Here is a 25,808-nt window from a genome sequence, read left to right as displayed (position 1 = left end):
GACATCATAGGATAGTATATTAGCTGTCCCAGATTTACTTGCATTAATGAACCCGTTGGAACATCAGGGCTAAACGAATAAATCGTTTGTCCCTGGCTATCTCGTGCCGTGTATGACCCAGTTGCAGTAGAACAGTTTATCAGGATTGTATTTACATCTGTGATGTTGACGGGTGATTCGCTGTCATACAATACTGTCGCAGATATGTCAGATCCATATTGTTGATTATTGAATCCGATCAATGATCCGATTGTGTATTTGATACTAAGATCGATAAACAATTTGTTTTTGGTGTTATTCTTGCTCTTAGCGTCTTGTAGTTCGAAATGATCTCGCAATTATCAGATGATGTTTCACTACTGCCAGCAGTTATAAGATATTTTATTGTTTTACTGATATATGTAATGTTGTATGCGCATTTTGGTATCTTAACAGATTTCCACTCGATGACGACATTGGTTTTCACCCCGAACGTACAATCATCGTTGATGTTAGTTTTAACATTTGCCATAGATTGCCAGACAGTAGCAAATACTAATCCGATCTCATATTGTTTTATGATATTCTATACTTTGCTGATCTTCTTTTTCCATTTTGTTTAACTCCTCATCTTCTTTTTCCTTTGCCATTGTTTGAAATTCTTTTGCAGCCGTGAAACCTTTTTAAGATAAGGAAATTCTATCAAAAATTTCCAGATATATCTTAGTAATAATACCATTTCGGAGTATTTCATAATATGTTTTAGCATCATCAGTTTTCATTGCAGAGTCTAAACCATTTCTGGCCTCTTCTACTTTTTGTATTACATCATTCAAAATTTGTATATAAAAAAAATTCTTAATATTTAGTCCATGATCTTACTTTTCGTGTTTGTTTTCTTTCAAACTTGACATATCTTTTGTCAGACTCAAAGGCAAAATATTCCATAAAATCAATTTATCTGTAGATGGTGTTTTTATAAGTTTCTATTATTCCTTTCTCGTTTACTTCCTCAAGGATCTTTTGTTTTTCTCGTTGTTCTCTAATCCTCTTGATAAATAACGTATCTTTTTCTTTCGTTTTTTGTAACAACTCAGCTTGTCGTGCATCAGAATCACATTTCGCTCAACAATATCCTCAGCAATTCTCTTTTGTCCTTCTTCGAGTAGTCTTCGCAAACCTTTTTCTTTTAGTTTTTCTAGATCTTCTGGTGATACTTTATGAACATCGAGTTGTTTGCCAAGTACAGACTCGGTGATCGGTTTGAAGAGTATTGCGGTTTCTTCTGCTGTTTGCTGTTGTCCATCATTTTTTTGCTCAACTTTTTTCTTAAACGCAGCTCTTGTATCAACATATTTCATTAGAAGATATATCCGCACCTTGTTGATTATTGTGAATAACACATTAATTCTATACTTCTTTATAGTCCTGGAACTTATCAATTCCCCGTCGAAACGTGTGCTTGGTATCTCGAGCAAGTTTATTGAATAAGAAAAAGCTGCGATCTCCACGAGCGGCCTCATGATACAGCTCAAACATATGTCTCTAGAATCATCACCACATTGTTCTCGTGATATGTTTTCACGTCAATATTGTCCAGTCTGTTAAACAATATAAAACAACCCGTATTTATTCTGATATAACGATCAACGTTATAAAACCCATGGGCAAGATAAACTGCATTACATCGTCGGTTTCTTGACAACGAAAAATACGATTTGTTCTCGTCCACCTCAGCATTGATCAAAGGGACGTCATCAAACACAATAATGTTATGTTCGTCCGAGTCAAGCTCGCCAACAGGAACAAGATCTTCGGGTGTCCTTATAACAAATATATCTTCACCAACACCAAGTTCATTCTTTAGTTTTTCGTTGTACTCGTCAGCAATCGTATTTGTCATGCTGGGGATTGATCGTATATATATACACACGATCGTAGTTGAATATATAATTGAGCAGCAAGTTCATTAGCAAGTTCGTTTTGCCAGATCCAGTACTTCCTACTATCAGGTAATGATAATCTGGTAACTCAAAATTGTGTTTATTTTTTATTACTCGTTCCGCGTCTAAGTTTATTATGCTTATCATATAACATATGCACAACATATTGTCAGCAGCAATTACAATAGCATGGGCTACTACAAAACATTTTTTCAGCAGCAATTACAACAGCATTGGCTACTACAAAACATTTTGTCAGCAGCAATTACAATAGCATGGGCTACTACAAAACATTTCGTACGTGAATCAGTAGTTCATTAACAACAGCAACTACAGCTACATATATTGAGCTGACAAATTATCTTAAGTTATCCGGTGACACAATGACCGGCAACCTTATCATGTCAGGACAACGAGTTCTAGATCTAGAAACAACATATCTACCAATCAACCCAGATAACTCACAATTAGTAAGCTTTGCACAACTTAATATTGTCATTAATAGTAAGTTGTCAATAGTTGGTGGAAAGAAAGATGACGGGTAACTTAAGTATATCATGTCAGCGAGTGCTAGGCCTCGAGACAACATATCCACCTATTGACGTAGATAACTCACAAGCAGTATGTTTTGCCCAACCTAAGTTGTCAATAACTGGTGGAAAGATGACAGGAAATGTCAACATGAGTAAACAAAAATTGTAAATATTGAGACCTAATACCCCCCCCCAAAAAAAAAAAAAAAAAATTCACAGGCGGTAAGCTATGCACATCTTAGCTTGGTAGATCATTCTAAGTTGTCATTATCAGATGACTGGCGCTTTTGATATGGGTGGAAAATTAATATTTAATACCCACCTTGATAATATAACTTTGACCAATAACGATTCTGTAACAAATGTAAAGTTTGTCAAGGACAACGTTGAAGTCAGATCCGGTGATACGATGAATGTCGCGTTAGATATGGGATCCAATAAGATGACAACGTCATAAAACGCAACTGCTGGATATGATATAACAAATAGATCTTATGTTGACCCGAGATCAATGCTGCAACAAACAGTGCTATTGATGTATCAGATCGAGTGGTGATGCAATGTACATTAAGCAAAACGGTAGCACATATACAGGTATGTTAAACATGGGCTCGAATAAAATAACAACGACTTATAATCCAGTCGCCGGATTTGATCTTACAATTTTTTATGTTGACGCTGAAATAAGGGAGCATCAGCATGTACAATTACTTCTGCAGATGCCAATTATCTTAAACAGTAACAGGTGCGATCGATATGATTGATAATAAGATAACTTCTACGTACTGCCTCTATCTACATCCGATATTACCAATAAACATTAGGTGGATAGTGTTACCAAATCGCAAACGATTGGTGGCAGTACGAAACGAACTAAAGTAGTGGATCACAGAGGAAGAAATATCAAGTTTTGTATTAAAGTACAGTGTCTAGCTGCAATAGCAATATGGAAATTTAAATTACGAGGTCAAATAAATGCTGATATCGGATACATTTATGATTGGAAATTAGAAGGATCTAACGATAATACAACATGGGATGGGCTGTATATGGGGATTGGGTTATGATTTTACTACTTCTCTGTATCGTATTACTGCTACTTCTCGGCAATATACACTTATCCTAAAAAAAAAACACAAGCAAGTACTCGTATTTCCGGATTTATGTTTTCAGAACAGTAGGTCCTTTCCCAGGTTTGTAGATGTTTCAGATATATAAATTCGATCAATTTTGCTAGGGTTTCAGGAATGAGAGGCCCTCAACTGAGATAAGCGATCGGAGACTTTGATATAATAAGCAAATACTGTCCTGTAAGCGAGTGTGAGGAGCGGCGGTTAAAGGTTGAAAATTATTTAATAAATAAACTGATCGAGATAAATAAATATGTTTTGACTATTGATAAATCTAACCTTGTAAAAACAAAATTTCAAGGTTGTAAAAAGCCAGAGCAAGAGCGACTAAAGAAGATTCATGACGACATTGATAAACTAGCCGAAACAAGGAAACATAAGTTTCTTTTTGAAAATATCGTAAACTCAAGGATACATTTGTTAAACGTCTAGTATTTCGTGTACTCGGTATGGACTATTATGATAAAAAGACGCTGTTAGAAATAGTAGATAACAGTACTGACACTAACCTGCTAACAACAGCATATCTAGTTTTAATAGACTCTCTCACCGGCGATAAAGAAAAGTATAACGTAAATCAAATTAATGCTGTACTAGTCTAGAGTCTAGAATTTAGTTATATGATGATGTCGAACGAGATATATTTTATCTAGAGCTTGACGAAATTACAATTGTAAAAATATTATTGACGAAGATTATGAAATGCAAAATAATGCTACAAAAATTGCATTAAAAATCTATACAAAAGAAGCTAGAAAGTTAGTGACAGAAGTAAACTATAAAAATATCAAAGAGCTGATCGCTGGATGCATATATCTACCTACCATAGACATAGGCAAATCTGATATTACAGGCCTTATAAGTTTTGCAACAGTTTATGCAATTCTCAGGCAGCATCTGGTACTAAAAACTTTAAAACTGGGTCAGTTATGTATGTTGTTAGTTATATCGACAAAAGAGAAGATATTTATCGTGATTGTGAAGTGTCGAATTTTGAAGTAAAGAAAATTTAAAGTTGAATGCATTTAGCGATTAAAGTCTTATCACAGTTAAGCCAGAGAAGTCTTTGTGAAAGGTCACTTCGAACTTTCGTCGTCATCTCCGCCCATGTCAGTGTAAACTTAAAAGGAACAATATTTCCGACCCAGTGAAATTGACCGAGGTATCTTAAAACGGTATTTAGAAGTAAACATTTGAGATACCAGCCCTAACCGCTTGGTAGGAACCTATGTCCACTTATCATATTTTTAAAGGGAAAATTGTCACGCACTGTCGTACACAGATTCTTAGCTGTCTAAATCTGATGAAAGAAATTATTTCTTTGGGAAAGATTAGGGACCTTTGTCTACGATTGGGTAGAATAAATTATGGCGTACACTTTAGAGCAATCTGACTTTAAAGTGATGACCCTAGTCGAAATTCTTTAGTCTGGAAATTTCCTCGGAGAGGAAACTTTGTCTCGACTCTGTGGAAGCCTAAGATTAGTGCTTTCCTCGTGAAACAAGAAAGGGACCAGTGGGTCGTCGTGTAAAAAGAAAGGCATGTTTAGAGCTAGGACGCGCAAGTCCTGAGAAAATACAGCGACGAGGTACGCAATTTTAGTTTCACGTAATATTTTATTATTTGATTGTTTGTTTTATGAAAGTGTGTTTGCTATGACTACGTTTCTATATTATGTATCGTTTATTCAACTTATGGGAATGTGTTGATGCTAGATATGTTATGCAATTTATTTTATTCAATATCATGGAGACCGTTGATACTAGAGTTATTATGCAATTTATTTTTATTCAATTTCATTGAAAGTGTTGATGATATAACTGTTATACAATTTATTGCATTCAATTTCATGGAAAATGTTGATACGAGAGTTATTATGCAATTTATTTTATTCCATTTCATTGAAAGTGTTGATGATAGAATTGTTATGCAATTTACCTTTATAATTTTACAGTTGTTAGGTCATTGGCAGAATTGATTGCATGCGATCCAAATGTTCATATGTGTAAGATTTCATTTGGTTATATGAAATAACTTCCTTTGTTGTTAGGGTGATACAGATCATCGTGAGTTAACGATAATTACCTAATTATATATGATTTTGCAATGCTTGTATAATCTTGTACTTAAGGAATGCAATGTGTTACATTTCTTTTGAATTTCGTGCTATAGTAATCGAACATGTAGTAGCATATGTAAAATTTGGTAGATGTTCACGTGGTAATTTAAGATTTGCCGTTGGAAAGCGAGGTCACTGTCCTACCGTACTAAGTCAGAATTTACTCGGTGTGTGGATAGCCACAGGCTCTGAATAACGATTAAGTGAATTGTAGTATGTGCCTCTGAACAGAACGTAAACAGTATTATGGGGTAATTTGTCCTTTAAGGAACAGCTTTCGGAGAGAAGGACGAGACATTCCGAAGACAGGAGTACGGGGAAATAAAGAAAGAAGGACGAGGTCAGAGTAAAAGGACCAGGGAGTCCATGAAGGGGCAGAACCTAGAGTTTGGAGGGATGAACTAGGAGACGTTGATATACGTACGGTCAAAGTGAATGAAGGTGATGCAGTCAGTCGTGGATATTGCACTCTTTCGCCTCTCGTTATGATGATGTAATAAATCCAAAGTGGACACACCTGTAAAATTCTACTTATATAATATAACTTGAATTTGAATTACCGTTTTAATTTGTTCTGATTCAATTCGTTATTTTCTTGTCAAAAGGGGGCTCGTATTGTTTTGTTTCTCCCCAGTATTCTCGCTCAGTTCTCTGTTGAAATTCCATTCTTCTTTCACTCCCGCCGGGTTATAATATCGAAGGAGGTCATCCTCTGGATAACGCAGCCAAAACCCAATTAACCACCCCTCTTTATAAGAGGTCGACGTTACAGTGATAGAATTAATGATATTACTGAAATACCAACACATTTTGACCCTCCATTTTCATCCCCATTTTTACCAGATATAAGATATGATGATATCTCATCTGATATATTTAATAAGTACAGAGAGTTTCTTGCCGATCATGTCAATAACAAATGTAGTGTACTGATCGATAAAGTTTCCGTCGAAAATGCTTTTAATACGGCTATTGAAAAAATTACGGAAACAGTTTCATAATGACGTAGAAAGAAAATATTGACTTCAATCATATTTCATCCGATCTCCAAGACAACGATAGAGACGAGCTGATCAAATGCTATAAATATAACCATTAAAAAAAAAAAAAACACTGTATCAGACTCGCCAGAAAATATTAGAGCAGAATAATAAGCGTGCTGAATTATATTCCAGTATCACTAACAACGGCTGGAATTGCTACAGCCGGTTGAACCGCAAACCCATTATTATTAACTGTGTCGGGTATAGGTATTGTTTATCAACAATAAATAAAAAGATCGAGCCAAAATACGAGAACAAAAATACTTCATGTAAAATAGCAATCGCGACTTATAATAAATTCTTAATCAACTTCGAGCTTATCTCAGAGGTGAAAATGTTTATTATGTTAGATCTGATACAGGAACCGCGAGTCAACGACGATTTACTCGTACATATGATACCTAATAGAGCTGCGAGATATGAAGAACGATACTCAGTAAATTTTGTGTGAAATCGCTCGAAATTAAGGATAGTACAATTTTGTGTGAGTGTTAGGTATAGTAAAAAATTTGTGTTAAATATAAAGCACCATGCTATAAAAATAATGTCAAAAGTGAGTACCTGAAGGACATGTTAAATGACGTTGGATATCTCTCCTCTTGGGTAATTATTATATTTGTTCTTCCATTATGCGTGGAAACAAAATTTGTGAGATTCAGAGGGCTATCAGGCTGATTTTCAATTTTTTAATTGTTGGATCGCTAAGCGCGAGAGGGTTAGCAACAACAAAAAATACATCTTCTAAGCGAGCCCCGTGCGCTTTGAGGTTCGGGGTGCCAGGAAAGTTACACCTGAAAATTAGACTTTTTTGACAATTTTAGAATTACCCCTACAAGTACATCACGTCTTTTCAATGTCCGCAAGGCGCGCACTCCAATTATAATAGCTTCTATCGCTGAACGCAAGACAATATGTGCATCGCATTTTTCTGGACTCGAAGACATCAAGTAGTTCCTACTAGTCGATCTAACGTTTGTCTGTACGCCTTAACCACACGGCTACCGAGCTCTTGCAAACATATACCGATTTAAACATATAACTGCACGAAGCAGAAACTAATCTCCTGGTGCGTCTGTTGTTATATATTCAATTATTGATTATTCTGTAAAATCACAGCGAGTTATATTCATTGCGCATTAAAATCAGTCCGACATGCGACATACGGAAAATCTCAGCGAGTTATTTATATTGGATTGGAATTTTGTGTGAAGTTTGGTATAGAGATTTCGTGTGAAAATATCAGATATAAAAATTGCTAGCAATTTTGTGTGAAATATATCAGTAGTCTTATATAAGGGGGTATTTCTGGATCGAACCCTACTTTGTTTGACGACGGTGACGATTCAATGGCATGTCCTCATGTTGGTAAACGATTATGAAATAGACGCTGTTGCCTCAACAAAGTTGTTTTCGTAGCTGTTTAGACTAACTTGAGGGGGCAATGGGGGGGAGGGGGAATCATATTGTCAAGTTCAAAATAAGGTTTTGGGCAAGAACACCCCCTTTAAAGACTACATCTGCTGGCAGTACGCACACAATTCAAACCAAGTCACAGCCGACAAAAATTCAAACGTCGATATTAAAGAAATCGGCGTTATTTAAGAGTAATCCAATTCAAACATACACATCTATTTTAACTGATTTTTTGCCCAGGTGATATTATTGACCGATGCCTGGATCCCTCTAACTTGATGAGATGCGAAAGTTGATTAGCGGGGTACTGGGGATGGAATGGGGTGGAGCCGATGCATAGTATAGCAGTTTGTTATAGTCCTACAATGTAAGACACCACAGGTTATTTGTTTTGGTGCTACGTCTTACTGTCAACAACGGTCTAGTGTAGCGTGGTGATTGACATCAGTAATGGGTTTGTAAATTCTCGTTATACGGGTGTGTTATGTAATTTTCTGAAAGGTCAGGATTCAAGAGTAATAAATTTACTGAGACACAATTATGGTAATTTTAAACAAAAATATCAGTGTTTTGGCGTCCCTAGAACTCTGGCCCCCGAAGCAACCGCTTGTACACCACCACCACCCGTTTAGTAGGCTACTTTTGGCATGTGCGGTGGGTAATGAACTCAGATGACAATTATTTTTCCTCTTTAATCTATACATTTGTTTCTCAGTAATTAACTTTCTACTTTGTCCAAAACATAATAAATCATATGCTAATCAAATGTACCTTCAAAGATGAACGCACGGTGAAGTTCTTGTCTTGGTTAATGGCTGCCTTACACGTACAGTATTACTACCTTACACGTCCAATAATATTGACTAATACGTACAATAGTATTAAATAATACGTGCAATAATACTACCTTACAAGTACAATAGTACTACCTAACAAGTACAATAGTATTAACTAATACGTAGAATAGTATTAAATAATAAGGAAAATATTATTAAAACAATACGTATGTCACGTTTGCCTGCCCGCGATTACGTAAGTCAGGAACAAAGGAATGTTTTAGCGCCATGTGTATGTAGACCCTGCGTCTATCGTAGTGAGTCGTGTTTGTACAAGAGCCCACACGTTAGGTGTCAAAACTAACATGTAGACGTTGGAAGCTTTGTTCTAGAACAAAGGACCTTCGATGCTGTTGTAAATCTTCCCGCTTTGACAGATGGCCTGAAGCTCGTCTGTTACTCTGGACCGACTGGGGTAGAATTGATATCCAATCGGAACTGAGGAAGGGTGGGGCCATCAATTCGAACCAGAATTTAACAGTCATTTGGGCTGGGAACGAATTAGTCATTGTGAAGCATTGTGCTGAGAAGTTGTAGCAATAACTCCTAGGAAGCCATCGTGAATTGGCGGGAAAAAAACCTTGGTACATTCAAGGACAGAAAGCTTCGTAAAGGAAGCTTTTGGGGACAGAACTACCGGGTAGTCAAGTCCCGAGTCTCAGAGAGACAGGATAGAACAAGGCAGAAGGCAGAGAACAAGCCTAGTTGCTAGAGAAAGAGAGAGAGAGAGAGAGAGAGAGAGAGAGAGAAGGGGAGGAGAAAAGGAGACAAAAGGGGAAGAGGATAGGAAGGATCGCAGTACGGAGAACGCCGGAAGGAGGAAAGGAATTAGCAGAGTAGAACACAGATGAGTAGAAACCAAGTACAGGCGAAAGCCATCTCACACTATAATCACGTGATGAAATAGGTTGTTACATGGTCGAGAGGAAGAAGATTGGTTGAGAATTAATATCGTTTAAATTGTATTAAACTGTTATTCTTTTGAATTTCACCTTTGTATTCTTAATAATTTAATTGTCGGTATTGCTGACTGGGGGGGTCGGAGCTGTATCTCTCTCTCTATCACTAATTTCACTTCCTACAAAAACGAGCCAGGGTGTGAATTCCATAGTAATTCAAATAAATATTGGGAGCACCCCACCCCAACTCATAACAGAACGTTCGTAGAACGCTAACAGAGCGTGCGTAGAACGCCACAACGTACAATAGTATTAACTAATATGTACAATAATATTAACTAATACATACAATAGTATTAATAAATACGTCTAATAGTATAAACTAATGCGTACAATAGTATTAAATAATACGTACAATAGTACTACCTTACAAATACAATAGTACTACCTTACATCCAACAGTATTATCAAATACGTAAAATAGTACTACCTTTCACGTACAATAGTATTAACTAAGACGTACAATAGACTACCTTACAAGTATAATAGTACTACCTTACGTCCAGTAGTATTAACTAATATGTACAATAATACTACCTCACAAGTACAATAGTACTACCTTACACGTTCAATATTATGAACTAATAAGTACAATAGTACTACCTTACAAGTACAATAGTACTACTTTACACGACCAGTAGTATTAACTAATGCATACAATAATATTAACTTACAAGTACAATAGTATTAACTAATACGTACAATACTACTACCTTACAAGTACAACAGTACTACTTCACACGTCCAATAGTATTAACTAATACGTACAATAGTATTACCTTACAAGTACAATAGTACTACTTTACACGACCAGTAGTATTAACTAATGCGTACAATAATACTAACTTACAAGTACAATATTATTAACTAATACGTACAATACTACTACCTTACAAGTACAACAGTACTACTTTACACATCCAGTAGTATTAATTAATACGTACAATAATACTACCTCACAAGTACAATAGTACTACCTTACACGTCCAATAGTATCAACTAATACGTACAATAGTACTACCTTACAAGTACAATAGTACTACCTTACACATCCAATAGTATTAACTAATACGTACACTAGTACTACGTTAAAAGTACAATAGTATTAACTAATACGTACATTAATACTACCTTAAACGTCCAGTAGTATTAACTAATACGTACAATACTACTACCTTACAAGTACAATAGTACTACTTTACACGACCAGTAGTATTAACTAATACGTACAATAATACTAACATACAAGTACAACAGTACTACTTTACACGACCAGTAGTATTAACTAATACGTACAATACTACTACCTTACAAGTACAATAGTACTACTTTACACGACCAGTAGTATTAACTAATACGTACAATAATACTAACATACAAGTACAACAGTACTACTTTACACGACCAGTAGTATTAACTAATACGTACAATACTACTACCTTACAAGTACAACAGTACTACTTTACACATCCAGTAGTATTAACTAATGCGTACAATAATACTACCTCACAAGTACAATAGTACTACCTTACACGTCCAATAGTATCAACTAATACGTACAATAGTACTACCTCACAAGTACAATAGTACTACTTTACAAGTACAATAGTATTAACTAATACATACATTAATACTACCTTAAACGTCCAGTAGTATTAACTAATAACGTACAATAGTACTACCTCACAAGTACAGTAGTACTACCTTACAAGTACAATAGTATTAACTAATACGTACATTAATACTACCTTAAACGTCCAGTAGTATTAACCAATACGTACAATAGTACTATCTTACAAGTACAATAGTACTACCTTACACGTCCAGTAGTATTAACTATTACGTACACTAATACTACCTTACAAGTACAATAGTATTAACTAATACGTACATTAATACTACCTTAAACGGTCAGTAGTGTTAACTAATATGTACAATAGTACTACCTTACAGGTACAATAGTACTACCTTACATCCAATAGTATTAACAAATGCGTAAAATAATACTACCTTACAAGTACAATAGTATTAACTAAGACGTACAATAGACTACCTTACAAGTATAATAGTACTACCTTACGTCCAGTAGTATTAACTAATATGTACAATAATACTACCTCACAAGTACAATAATACTACCTTACAAGTACAATAGTATTAACTAATACGTACATTAATACTACCTTAAACATCCAGTAGTATTAACTAATACGTACAATACTACTACCTTACAAGTACAATAGTATTACCTTACGTCGGTTAGTATTAACTAATACGTACAAGACAATACGTACCTTACAAGTACAATAGTACTACCTTACACGTCCAATAGTATTAACTAATACGTACAATAGTACTATCTTACAAATACAATAGTACCACTTTACACATCCAGTAGTATTAACTATTACGTACAATAATACTAACTTACAAGTACATTAGCATTAACTAATACGTACATTAATACTACCTTACAAGTACAATAGTATTAACTGATACGTACATTAGTACTACCATAAACGTACAATAGTACTAACTTATGTCTAATAGTATTAACTAATTCATACAATAGTACTGCCATAAACATATAGTACTACCTTACACGACCAATAATACTACCTTCCACGTTTGGTAATATTACCTTCCACGCACTACACCGTACTTGTCTATTTTACGCGTACTTATAGTATTACCTTACACATGCAGTGCATCGCATTCAGGTAAGGATAAAGGACATCATTTGTCACTGTTTGTTAGGAAATTTGCGAACAGGTAGATTTCGTGACTAGGTGGCCTTATGCTTAATTAATCATAATTTCAAAAATCAAATTCTGGATGAAAAATACACTGCCAATCTGGATCTTCTTCGATACCAGTAATTGACATGTTGTTATTCTTACGTATCTGGTTATCAATTTTCTACAATACCACTAGTTGACATTTTATTATTCTTACATATATGGTTATCAATTTTCTACGATACCACTAGTTGACATTTTATTATTCTTACATATATGGTTATCAGTTTTCTACGATACCACTAGTTGACATTTTATTATTCTTACATATATGGTTATCAATTTTCTACGATACCACTAGTTGACATTTTATTATTCTTACATATATGGTTATCAATTTTCTACAATACCAGTAGTTGACATTTTATTATTCTTACATATATGGTTATCAATTTTCTACGATACCACTAGTTGACATTTTATTATTCTTACATATATGGTTATCAGTTTTCTACGATACCACTAGTTGACATTTTATTATTCTTACATATATGGTTATCAATTTTCTACAATACCACTAGTTGACATTTTATTATTCTTACATATATGGTTATCAATTTTCTACGATACCACTAGTTGACATTTTATTATTCTTACATATATGGTTATCAATATTCTACAATACCAGTAGTTGACATTTTATTATTCTTACATATATGGTTTTCAATTTTCTACAATACCAGTAGTTGACATTTTATTATTCTTACATATATGGTTATAACTTTTCTACAATACCAGTAGTTGACATTTTATTATTCTTACATATATGGTTATCAATTTTCTACAATACCAGTAGTTGACATTTTATTATTCTTACAGATATGGTTATCAATTTTCTACAATACCAGTAGTTGACATTTTATTATTCTTACAGATATGGGAATCAATTTTCTACGATACCACTAGTTGACATTTTATTATTCTTACATATATGGTTACCAATTTTCTACAATACCAGTAGTTGACATTTTATTATTCTTACAGATATGGTTATCAATTTTCTACAATACCAGTAGTTGACATTTTATTATTCTTACATATATGGTTATCAATTTTCTACAATACCAGTAGTTGACATTTTATTATTCTTACATATATGGTTATCAGTTTTCTACAATACCAGTAGTTGACATTTTATTATTCTTACATATATGGTTTTCAATTTTCTACAATACCAGTAGTTGACATTTTATTATTCTTACATATATGGTTATAACTTTTCTACAATACCAGTAGTTGACATTTTATTATTCTTACATATATGGTTATCAATTTTCTACAATACCAGTAGTTGACATTTTATTATTCTTACAGATATGGTTATCAATTTTCTACAATACCAGTAGTTGACATTTTATTATTCTTACAGATATGGGAATCAATTTTCTACGATACCACTAGTTGACATTTTATTATTCTTACATATATGGTTATCAATTTTCTACAATACCAGTAGTTGACATTTTATTATTCTTACAGATATGGTTATCAATTTTCTACAATACCAGTAGTTGACATTTTATTATTCTTACAGATATGGGAATCAATTTTCTACGATACCACTAGTTGACATTTTATTATTCTTACATATATGGTTATCAATTTTCTACAATACCAGTAGCTGACATTTTATTATTCTTACATATATGGTTATCAATTTTCTACGATACCAGTAGCTGACATTTTATTATTCTTACAGATATGGGAATCAATTTTCTACGATACCACTAGTTGACATTTTATTATTCTTACATATATGGTTATCAATTTTCTACAATACCAGTAGTTGACATTTTATTATTCTCACATATATGGTTATCAGTTTTTTTACGATACCAGTAGTTGACATTTTATTATTCTTACAGATATGGGAATCAATTTTCTACAATGCTAGTAGTTGACATTTTATTATTCTTACATATATGGGAATCAATTTTCTACAATACCAGTAGCTGACATTTTTATTATTCGTACAGATATGGTTATCAATTTTCTACGATACCAGTAGGTGACATTTTATTATTCTTACAGATATGGTTATCAATTTTCTACAATACCAGTAGTTGACATTTTATTATTCTTACAGATATGGGAATCAATTTTCTACGATACCACTAGTTGACATTTTATTATTCTTACATATATGGTTATCAATTTTCTACAATACCAGTAGCTGACATTTTATTATTCTTACATATATGGTTATCAATTTTCTACGATACCAGTAGCTGACATTTTATTATTCTTACAGATATGGGAATCAATTTTCTACAATACCAGTAGCTGACATTTTATTATTCTTACAGATATGGTTATCAGTTTTCTACAATACCAGTAGTTGACATTTTATTATTCTTACATATATGGTTATCAGTTTTCTACAATACCAGTAGTTGACATTTTATTATTCTTACATATATGGTTTTCAATTTTCTACAATACCAGTAGTTGACATTTTATTATTCTTACATATATGGTTTTCAATTTTCTACAATACCAGTAGTTGACATTTTATTATTCTTACATATATGGTTATCACTTTTCTACAATACCAGTAGTTGACATTTTATTATTCTTACATATATGGTTTTCAATTTTCTACAATACCAGTAGTTGACATTTTATTATTCTTACATACATGGTTATCACTTTTCTACAATACCAGTAGTTGACATTTTATTATTCTTACATATATGGTTATCAATTTTCTACAATACCAGTAGTTGACATTTTATTATTCTTACAGATATGGGAATCAATTTTCTACGATACCACTAGTTGACATTTTATTATTCTTACATATATGGTTATCAATTTTCTACAATACCAGTAGCTGACATTTTATTATTCTTACATATATGGTTATCAATTTTCTACGATACCAGTAGCTGACATTTTATTATTCTTACAGATATGGGAATCAATTTTCTACAATACTAGTAGTTGGCATTTTATTATTCTTACAGATATGGGAATCAATTTTCTACAATACCAGTAGCTGACATTTTATTATTCTTACATATATGGTTGTTAGTTTTCCACGATACCAGTAGTTGACATTTTATTATTCTTACAGATATGGGAATCAATTTTCCACAATACCAGTAGTTGACATTTTATTATTCTTACAGATATGGGAATCAATTTTCTACGATACCACTAGTTGACATTTTATTATTCTTACATATATGGTTATCAATTTTCTACAATACCAGTAGTTGACATTTTATTATTCTTACAGATATGGGAATCAATTTTCTACAATACCAGTAGCTGACATTTTATTATTCTTACATATATGGTTGTTACTTTTCCACGATACCAGTAGTTGACATTTTATTATTCTTACAGATATGGGAATCAATTTTCCACAATACCAGTAGTTGACATTTTATTATTCTTACAGATATGGGAATCAATTTTCTACGATACCACTAGTTGACATTTTATTATTCTTACATATGTGGTTATCAGTTTTCTACAATACCAGTAGCTGACATTTTATTATTCTTACAGATATGGGAATCAATTTTCTACGATACCACTAGTTGACATTTTATTATTCTTACATATGTGGTTATCAGTTTTCTACAATACCAGTAGTTGACATTTTATTATTCTCACATATATGGTTATCAGTTTTTTTACGATACCAGTAGTTGACATTTTATTATTCTTACAGATATGGGAATCAATTTTCTACAATGCTAGTAGTTGACATTTTATTATTCTTACATATATGGGAATCAATTTTCTACAATACCAGTAGCTGACATTTTTATTATTCGTACAGATATGGTTATCAATTTTCTACGATACCAGTAGGTGACATTTTATTATTCTTACATATATGGGAATCAATTTTCTACAATACTAGTAGTTGACATTTTATTACTCCTATAGATATGGGAATCAGTTTTCTACAACGCATGCAGATGACATTGTATTATTCTTACATATATGGGAATCAATTTTCTACAATACTAGTAGTTCATACTTTATTATATCTGCAGATATGGAAACATATTTTCTGATATAAATGCAGGAAATATTCATTGCCATCTTTTCAGGTTCTGACAAAACAACTCATTATTTTTTTTAAAGTTTAATGTATTTTTTTATTAATAGGGCTTTCCTTCATTTGTACCATATGGGTACATTTTCATTTTCTACAACTTCTTCAAACAGGATATTACGAGTGACCAAAAGAAAGGGGAAAATTCAGCATAATTGCCTTTATATAGGGTATGGCTTAGAAAATGAATTTGATCGATTGATTCATGTCGGAAGTATCAAGTTAATTGGTAACTTGTACATAGCATTTATAAAATCACTTATATATACACACTTTGTGTCATTTTGTGGATCCGTTTGTGGTGCGAAAAACAGTTCTCACCGCATTTCAACCAAATCAAGGTCGTTTTTGATGAGACGTTTACAGAATCACGAAATGAAACTTGTTGACAACGTAAAACGTGATCATGAAAAACCATAGTTGAGAAACAAATTAATGACGCTGTCTCGTTGCTGAACTTTTGAACCTGGCGGCCATATGTAGTAGTTTTGTAGACGAGGAATCCAATGTGGATTACACATTTTTCAAAATGACGGTTCATACTTTATATCACGGGTATTTTCTGACTCTAATCTTGTTAATGTGCAGCTAGTGCGATAGATTAAATTTGTGAAAGTGTTACTTGTAATGGATAGTTTGGTTTATTGAATAATAAATGATTACTTGATGAGAATTGGTGTACAAAATAATGCTCTTACGTTCAGGTAGGTATAGTTTGCCACGTCAGCTGTACTTCAGCCGGGGGAGTTTCGTGTACTTTTCGAGTACAAGCTGTTTGCTTACTATGGAACTCGTCTTTGTGGCTAATTCATCATAATTTATTTAGCTGCTGTAATCGTGTGAGATTAACGATCGGACACAATTTTCAAGTTCAAGCGTCTGGGAAAACAATTTGGACGGAATATGAACCCTAAGCCCTTGGGCTCAGACTTGTTTCTTGTTATCTTAACCGTTTAATTGACCCCTATTATTAACTGCATATATTTTGGTAAACGGTGTGATATTTTATGTTTTGAGGAGCTTTACATATTTATCAAAGACACACGTGTTTATCATATAGCCACTCGTAATATTCAATTTTACATTTACGTACGATAGCAGCAGTGCGTTTCTGCTTGATGTCACTTTCAATAAAAGTTAATAATCGTACAGGTTCAGTTTTCCCATCGTATCACTGTAGTTATATTTTAATTTTTCTGAACAGTTACCTTCCTTACATAACCAAACTGATCTATCGTATTGGCGAATTGTAAAGAAAGATTACGTTCTATCAGCATAATTTTCTAACCAAAGTGCCTTCATTAAACAAAGTTATTATTATTATTATTATTGTTATTATTATTATTATTATCATTATTGTTGTTGTTGTTGTTGAGAATGAATATGTTGTTAGAAATTGTTCTGGTGATGCAGTGGTACAGTTGTACCACATTATTAAGCACCTCATTATAACTCGGCTCTTCATATAATGCAAGTATGTACGTAGATCCTTTTGTAAATTGGTTAATGTTAATTCAGAGTTTGCCACTTAATGTTTGATTTCTTTAAGTTTAGTTTCTGGCTGCTGAGAACCAGTTTTAATCGTAATTTGACCTCATCAAATGCCCTATTTTTGTTTTGTGTACAAAATACCTACTTGTGCTTGTTATTGATAATTTCGACATACGCACAACATCAGGCTTGACGCCCTGTTCAGAGGAAAACGTGGTCGATTCAGGTTTTATCCTTCATCTTGCCCTACAAGTGTCCAATTTCGTCATCACAGAATTTCTCGAAATGAATCTTGGAGAATATATTTCAACATATCACTATTTATAAATATTTACTTTACAAAACAAAAATAGCGGGCTAGAAGGGTTTTCTTCGCTATCAAAGACAAGGGTCTTAAAGAATAAAAACTGAATCAATCACCTACTCGAATAAGTCACCTAGCGGATAGCGGTGTTTGATTGGTTGCATGCCAGGGAAGTGGTCATATCGAAATTATCAATAGATCTCAATATTTGATGTTTTCATTTATAACGCGTATATTTGTCTGACTTCCATGAACATCATAATATTTTGAAGAAGCACCATATCATGCTCACTTTCTCTGCATCTCTTGTTGCTTCGGCTACTAGGATTTTCACCACCGCAACAACTATAATGCATCGTATCTAAAGAATTTTTGTCTTGTGTTCTAAGGAACACATTACATATTTAACGTTTATACCTTCAAAAGCTTTTTATTTCAGCCATAGGCCTACTAGCAGTTGCCTCGCTTGGCAATCAGCATTAAGAGGTTAGTGTTAGGACTGGTCGGCCTGGTGTCAGGATAATGTGACTGGGTGGGAACATCATGCCACATGTCTACATCATGATGCCCCAGTGCTAGACATCACCATAAACTAGCACATTGCACACGTCATAGCGATAGCACTGGAAAATTGTTAAAGCTACGTTAGAAATCTAAATCACACACACACACACACTTCAGCCATAGGGAATACATCAAATAAAGGGTTTATTATTTGTCCGTTCGCGTGAAATTCGATGAAAGATAATATGCAGGTAATACCGTCAAATGCTTTTTTAAAGAAAACATATCATAACTAAATTATCTTAAGTACAAGGACAGCGCATGCGCAGACGCAAAGATAGTTTATTCGAGTTTGTACAGTTAAAACCTTGTATACCGTTCTGATATATCACAGGTTACATTGTTTTGGGTGTTCCGTATACAATATAGGTAATCTAGAGCGAAGTGCGCGTTGAAAACTAGCTTCATCAAGAAAGAATAGAATTTTTATAATGCGTTAACAATTAAAATTCCTTGTTGACATAATCATGTGTTGGTTTTATTTTCTTTGAACATTGCAGTTTCACGATACTTGATGATAATTCCGTTCACTTAGAGGCCGGATAGATCAGTCAAACAAGCATTTGTGCTCCATCTTTAAGTATAAAGCAAAAGAGGGGGAGCTTTTAAGTGGGATTTTGACAATGTGCCTGGGTAAAATCAGGCCGTGTTTTACAAAAAAGAAAAAAAAGACGCGGTTTAAGAGTTTCTTTGAGCAAGTACTGTAGCAAATTGATGCTAAAACACTTTATCCATGTGCATTTGTAACTGCAAGGAGATGACGAAGATCGTATAATAAGGCTTTGTGCATGCATGTTATGTCTGACATTTATTTTTACCTGGCACCAGGTTTATAAAAAATTTTATACGCACGCCATAAGGCGGAGTGTAAACAGGTTATGATACTGGCCGTCATTTTTTTCTCACCACCAATTTCCATTTCACACAGTAATTTGAGTTCTCCACCATCTTTAGTTACCAGACTCTGCAGATGGTTTGCGCTTGGGGTAAGGAAGAACCCTATCGATCTCGGGATGCAAAGAACACAACAACTCAAAGGCCAAGGTCAATGTGACTGAAGGGAGAAAAATGGTATACGCAAAATAACTCACTTTCTCTACCATCTACAATTATCAAACTTTCTGGATGGCGTATACATTGGGTAATGAAGATTCCTGTCGATTTCGGGTCAAAAGGTCAAAGGTCAAGTTAGAGTGACTTAACGAATACAAACGGTTTCCACATGAAACATTGGTTATACATCACATACCAAGACCAAACACTGTGGACGGATTGAACTTGGGGTAACGAAGAAGATTATTTGTGGTTAAATGTCAAGGTCACTGTATTATTAGTATGACAGACCAGGACCAAACTTAATGGACGACTTGCATTTTCGGTAAGGAAGAAAAATATTGATTTGAGGGTCAAAGGGTCAAAGGTCAAGGTCATTGTGACTGCAATAAAAATAGTTTCTGCAAAAAAATTAAGTCATCTACGTAGAAAACTATTTTAAAAATGGGCACGGGCGTATCATATAATGATCACCGTACTCGTGTTGGAATTTGTATGCAGCTTTTTCTCGATCAACTGTTTGCTTCCGCTTTTTAAGATGTTGACATGGGCTACATCAGTTGTTGAAACAGTACCTTTTTCTAGAACATTCTAGATGAAAATTCGTTTTTGCCACGACTTGTTAACTATACATGAGTTTCATCAAAAGTAGTAAAGCTTGGAATTAAAGTTATATTCCCTCCCCAAATCCATTCTAATTTAATATCATGATCGTGCACTTAAACATTCAAAACTATTTAAAGTGATTGTCTTACCGCCCATATTCACCTTGACTAAAAATAATGTATATCAGACTCAGTCACGTGTATAATTGAAACGAGGCATGCTTACCTCAGATTGTAAACGTAACTGTTTCACTCTTGATTGGATCTAAGGTAGAAGACTCCGCAGGTTTTAGGCTGGGCGTATTCGTCGTGTTTAGTGATGGTCAGACAGCGAGAGCAGGTGTTTGACACTGTTTTGACAACCCTGTAAATAATTATAGGTCAGCTGTGTCCAGTTCTACCTACCACAATGACCTTTTAACCTGTTTGTGTGAAGGGCAACATACTGAAAATCACCCAAGCTCATTTACATATTACGTTCTCTCACTTTTCAGGGCCAGATTAAAGCCTTTGGGGGCCCTGGGTACAGCCAACATAGCGGCCCCTATATATGGTTACTGTACTATTAACAACACTGCCTGTGAAATCAGACGATAATATACGGGGCCCCTTCAACCTCGGGGGGCCCTGTGCACGTTGCCTACTTTGCCCTATGCATAATCCGGCCCTGTCCCTTTTCCCCATTTTTTGAGAGGAAATGCAGCTTAAATTACAAATCCAGTGATCTGAATGGAGGACATTTAAGATTGACTTAAAACTGTACATTGCATCGTATAACGTCTAGACTTGAGTTAATATTTATGTTGGTCAAAATGGAGCCAGATTTCATTTGATTCATCACTTCCGAGTTTGTTTACACATTTTTCAGGGTTCATGTGTTGAATGATTTGGCATGTTTCCACGGAAACGGTAGAGTCATCAGGCTAATGTTTTGATAGCCCTTTTTTACTGGATAAATTTGTGACTATGTTGACTCTGTACATGATTGGATACATGGAGTGTTCTAAACGAGGAAAATACATTTTAATCGAACAGCAAAATTAAATATTCCGCAGGTCACTATGTTTTTAAATGAAAATGCATCGATCATAATCTATTCAGGAATATGCACCAGGACACCTGCACGTCTTAACAGCAATCTAAAGTAATGACGTAAAGGAAATATTTGAATTGTTATTCAGTCAGTGCTTTATCCTTGTTTTCCTTTTGAAAGCAGATAAACGAGATATCCCCGAAAGACCGATGAAAATAATAACGTTAAAGTTACTTCATAAAATAATTATTTATATCCACTAGCATGATTTATCGTCAGAAAGTAATCCCACAACATGACATTATAAGTTCTATTTGGTGACAGTTCTTTTGCTCTTGTCCGCTTTACATAACACAATTTGTGTGTGTGTGTTTTGAATTTCTTTACGTAGCTTTACCAATTTTTCATTCATATCGCTACAATGTCGGCATTGTGACAGTTTATTGTGATGTCTAGCACTGGGGTATCATACCGTAGACATGTAGCATGATGTCCCACACAGTCACATTATCCTGACACCAGGCCGACAAGGGGTCTCAAACAAGGGGCCCGCGGGCCGAATGTGTCCCGCTAAGCCGTATCCTGTGGCCAGCAGAAAGATTGGCGTCACAATATGTCATGAGAGATAACAAAGGTGGTGCGGCCCTTGGGCCATCGAAATTGCTCTCATGCGGCCCTCGGGTGGTTTGAGTTTGAGACCTCTGCACTAACCTCTTAATGCTGAGCGCCAAGTTGCTGCTAGTAACTTTTTTGTAAAGTAAAGCCTTTGGTATGACTCGGCCGGGGTCCGAACCCGCGACCTAACGTATCAGAAGCGGACGCGCTAATGTACCGACATGCTTTACCACGAAACTGCTTCATGAAAACTGAACAAGTTGATCTTAAAATGAATCATTAAATAGTTCATAACGTTGCAATTAACAATGTATAACTCCAGATAATTCTGTAACGTTTAGGCAAGTCATTTTTTTATTATTTGATTGACTTACTTTCAGTTTTATTGATGAGCACAGCGACCTAATATGAAACTGACCTTTGATTCCAGGCCCACTAACAGATAAAATGATTCAAGTCCTATTTACAATTAAGTTTCTGGAAAATTTAAGCATGATTTTGATGTTTGAAATGGGTATTAATACATGGAAACGAAAATTCTCAACCATATTGAGCTTGACGTTGGCCTTTATTAACTCGCAATTTCAACAGTCTTTTTTATATAAAAAATATAATTTGTAAAACAAACGGTTTGCTGATACAACTTTCCTATTGCCTTATCTTGGTTAGAAGTAATTTACATAACTAAGCTGGAATTTATTTCTTCCAATTATTTAATCCATTGATTATTTTCTCCAGAAATATAGAGTGCTCATAAAAGTAATAGTCTTGGACAGATATTCACTGGGATTTATAGTGAATTCAAACCTGGAATTATATTACTGAGTTTCAACAAAAGATTTTTGGTAGAACAACAGGATACAGGACGCCACAGGCACATCAACACCTTTAGCGTTGGACTTAATTTGGATATCCACTACAGTTTATTCAGAATTTTTATAATTAGAACTTGTGTCTGTCTTTCTATGATTATTTTGTGATTTAATTAACAATAATGTAAGTTCTTTTTTTAAGTTTTCACTTTGTACTCTAGAAAAGTAAATTATTTGTTGAATTTTGCAAAGTTTGTTCCTTTTCATTATTTTCTGTCATTTATTTTAAACGCATAGACTAGTAACGTTGCTTCGATCTTAAATGAGGACTGGGAGCTGTAGTCTTTCGTTCTGCAGACCAGGGAGCTTACAGAGAGTCACGCTGAGTATTAGTGTATGCTAATATAGGAATGGAGTCTCTGCAAGAATCTTCTCCTAGTGACGGAAAATGCCCGTAATTTGAGGGTTTCACGGTTAGTATCTCCCCTTGAAAACACCAGAGGGCATCTCGGTGCAACCCACTTCCGGATAGTTCAATCAGTTAAGATGGCAGATGTAGATCAAGAAAATGTGACAGACCGCTCACATTATGCAAGCAGGAGCGATATCTCACTATCTTAAAAAGAAATTCTATCAATAGTTGATCAATTGTTTTTACATCTTTTTTTGTTCTTCTCACTAACTTGCGCTGCTCCCAGCTTTCAAATAAATATTCTCTGCCCATTTCAGTACTGCATTATCTTTCCATCACTACCTTGTACTCTAGTTTGTATTATTTGATTGTGCGAAAGTGTATCGCTGCGTTAAAAGTTCTTGCAATTTATCTCGCTTGAAGAATAATGAAAATATGTTTATTTTTTACAGCTTCAATCATAGCAGTTAATGGAAGAAGAACGACAACGAGAAAAAATTCTAACCTATTTAGGTTCATTTATTATTGATTTAGACTTTTCTATTGATGTTCATTTTTATTTTTCCTGAAATAACTCGATTTTTTTCAAGATGCACAAATGTCAACCACGCTTGAACAGACAGGCGCACCTACGAGTCTCCTTGATGATTATTTTAATTTTATTTCCTTGAACGGTTGGAAATTTTAGAGTATACAATTTGGAGAAATATCTATGTTAAACACACTATGCATGTATAGGACATTTGTGGCTCTCGCCTATCTGCCTGTCTGTCTGTATGTATGTCTGTCTCATTTCATCTGGTACATGGGTATGTATATCCTCGAATGAATGTGTGTTCGCATACGTATATTACATAAACATACTTCTGGTTAAAAACAAGTATAAAATGATGCTAAGATAGAAAGAGTGACTGATAGATAAATTAGCCATTTATTATTGACTTGTAGATCATGTTCTTATACGCAGTCTCTTTTTAAAATCATACTGTTTGCAATTTCACATACGGTCACGTGGATCAATATTGATTTAAAAGGTGAACCAAAGTAATAGGACGGAATCTGTGAAATAATTTGATCTTTAAAACTTACATATTTCATGCAAGGAAAGTTAAACAGAATTAAACTAATTTTAAGAAGGCTGTTCTAGATGAATTTGCTGGTGGCAATCAGAAATGTTGTCTAAAGACCCCAGCAAATTTCAGAGTTATTACGTGTCAGCATAAGCAAAGAAAAATTATTCTGAAAGTTATTGCATGTACCGTCCGATACTTGATGTTTCAAAAGTCAAAAAGAAAATGAAACACAAATAAACATCATTGGGCATGTTATTTAATCTGAATATTGTACGATATTTACACCCAAATATGAATAAATATTCCGTCTGCATTAATTACACTCCTTTATCGTTATGATAGCTAATGTAATTATTGCTTTGTTAAGTTCCTCTGAATACATTAAAATACTGTGTTCCATTTTATTTTTAAAAAAAAACAAAAACAAACTTTTCTGGTTTAAAATATTCAGCATTACAAATCAGCTGACGTATCGAATTCGTGTTATAATTTTCTTGTCGAACTTGTGTTATAACTTTCTTAACTCGTGTTATAAACGAACTATTAGCCTTGCTAAAGTAACTGAGAAAGAAGGATATATCGACATATGAAAAATGCAAATTGTTGAGATTAATTTCGTTAAAGTTATATAGCCAAAAATGTGCAATAAATGTTTATAATCGAAGAGCAAAGTGAAATGTTCCTACAAATGTATCTAAAATTATGGATAATGAATCTGTATTATCAGATATGGACAGTGTATTTAATTTAATTATTTGATATCATTTAAATATGGAAAGTAAATATTATTTAATTATCTGATATAATGTAAGTATGGACACTGAATCTAACTATCTGATTTAATGTCTATAATTAATATCCTAGTATGAACAAAAGATGTTAGACATATATAATTGATTCTTTGGTTTAACCAAAATGGTCTGTAAGTACAGCTAACATTCCTTCCTTTGTTGACTTTGTTTCGCTAACCATGTGTAGAACGGTGAACTATCCAGAACTGGAACTTTTTTGTGGGCAT

The sequence above is a fragment of the Sinohyriopsis cumingii genome, chromosome 3 (genome assembly GCF_028554795.1).
Source record: "Sinohyriopsis cumingii isolate HCF-2022 chromosome 3, ASM2855479v2, whole genome shotgun sequence".
NCBI classification, from domain to species: domain Eukaryota; kingdom Metazoa; phylum Mollusca; class Bivalvia; order Unionida; family Unionidae; genus Sinohyriopsis; species Sinohyriopsis cumingii.
The sequence above is the reverse complement of the archived record's forward strand: the minus strand, read 5'-3'. Positions refer to the sequence as shown.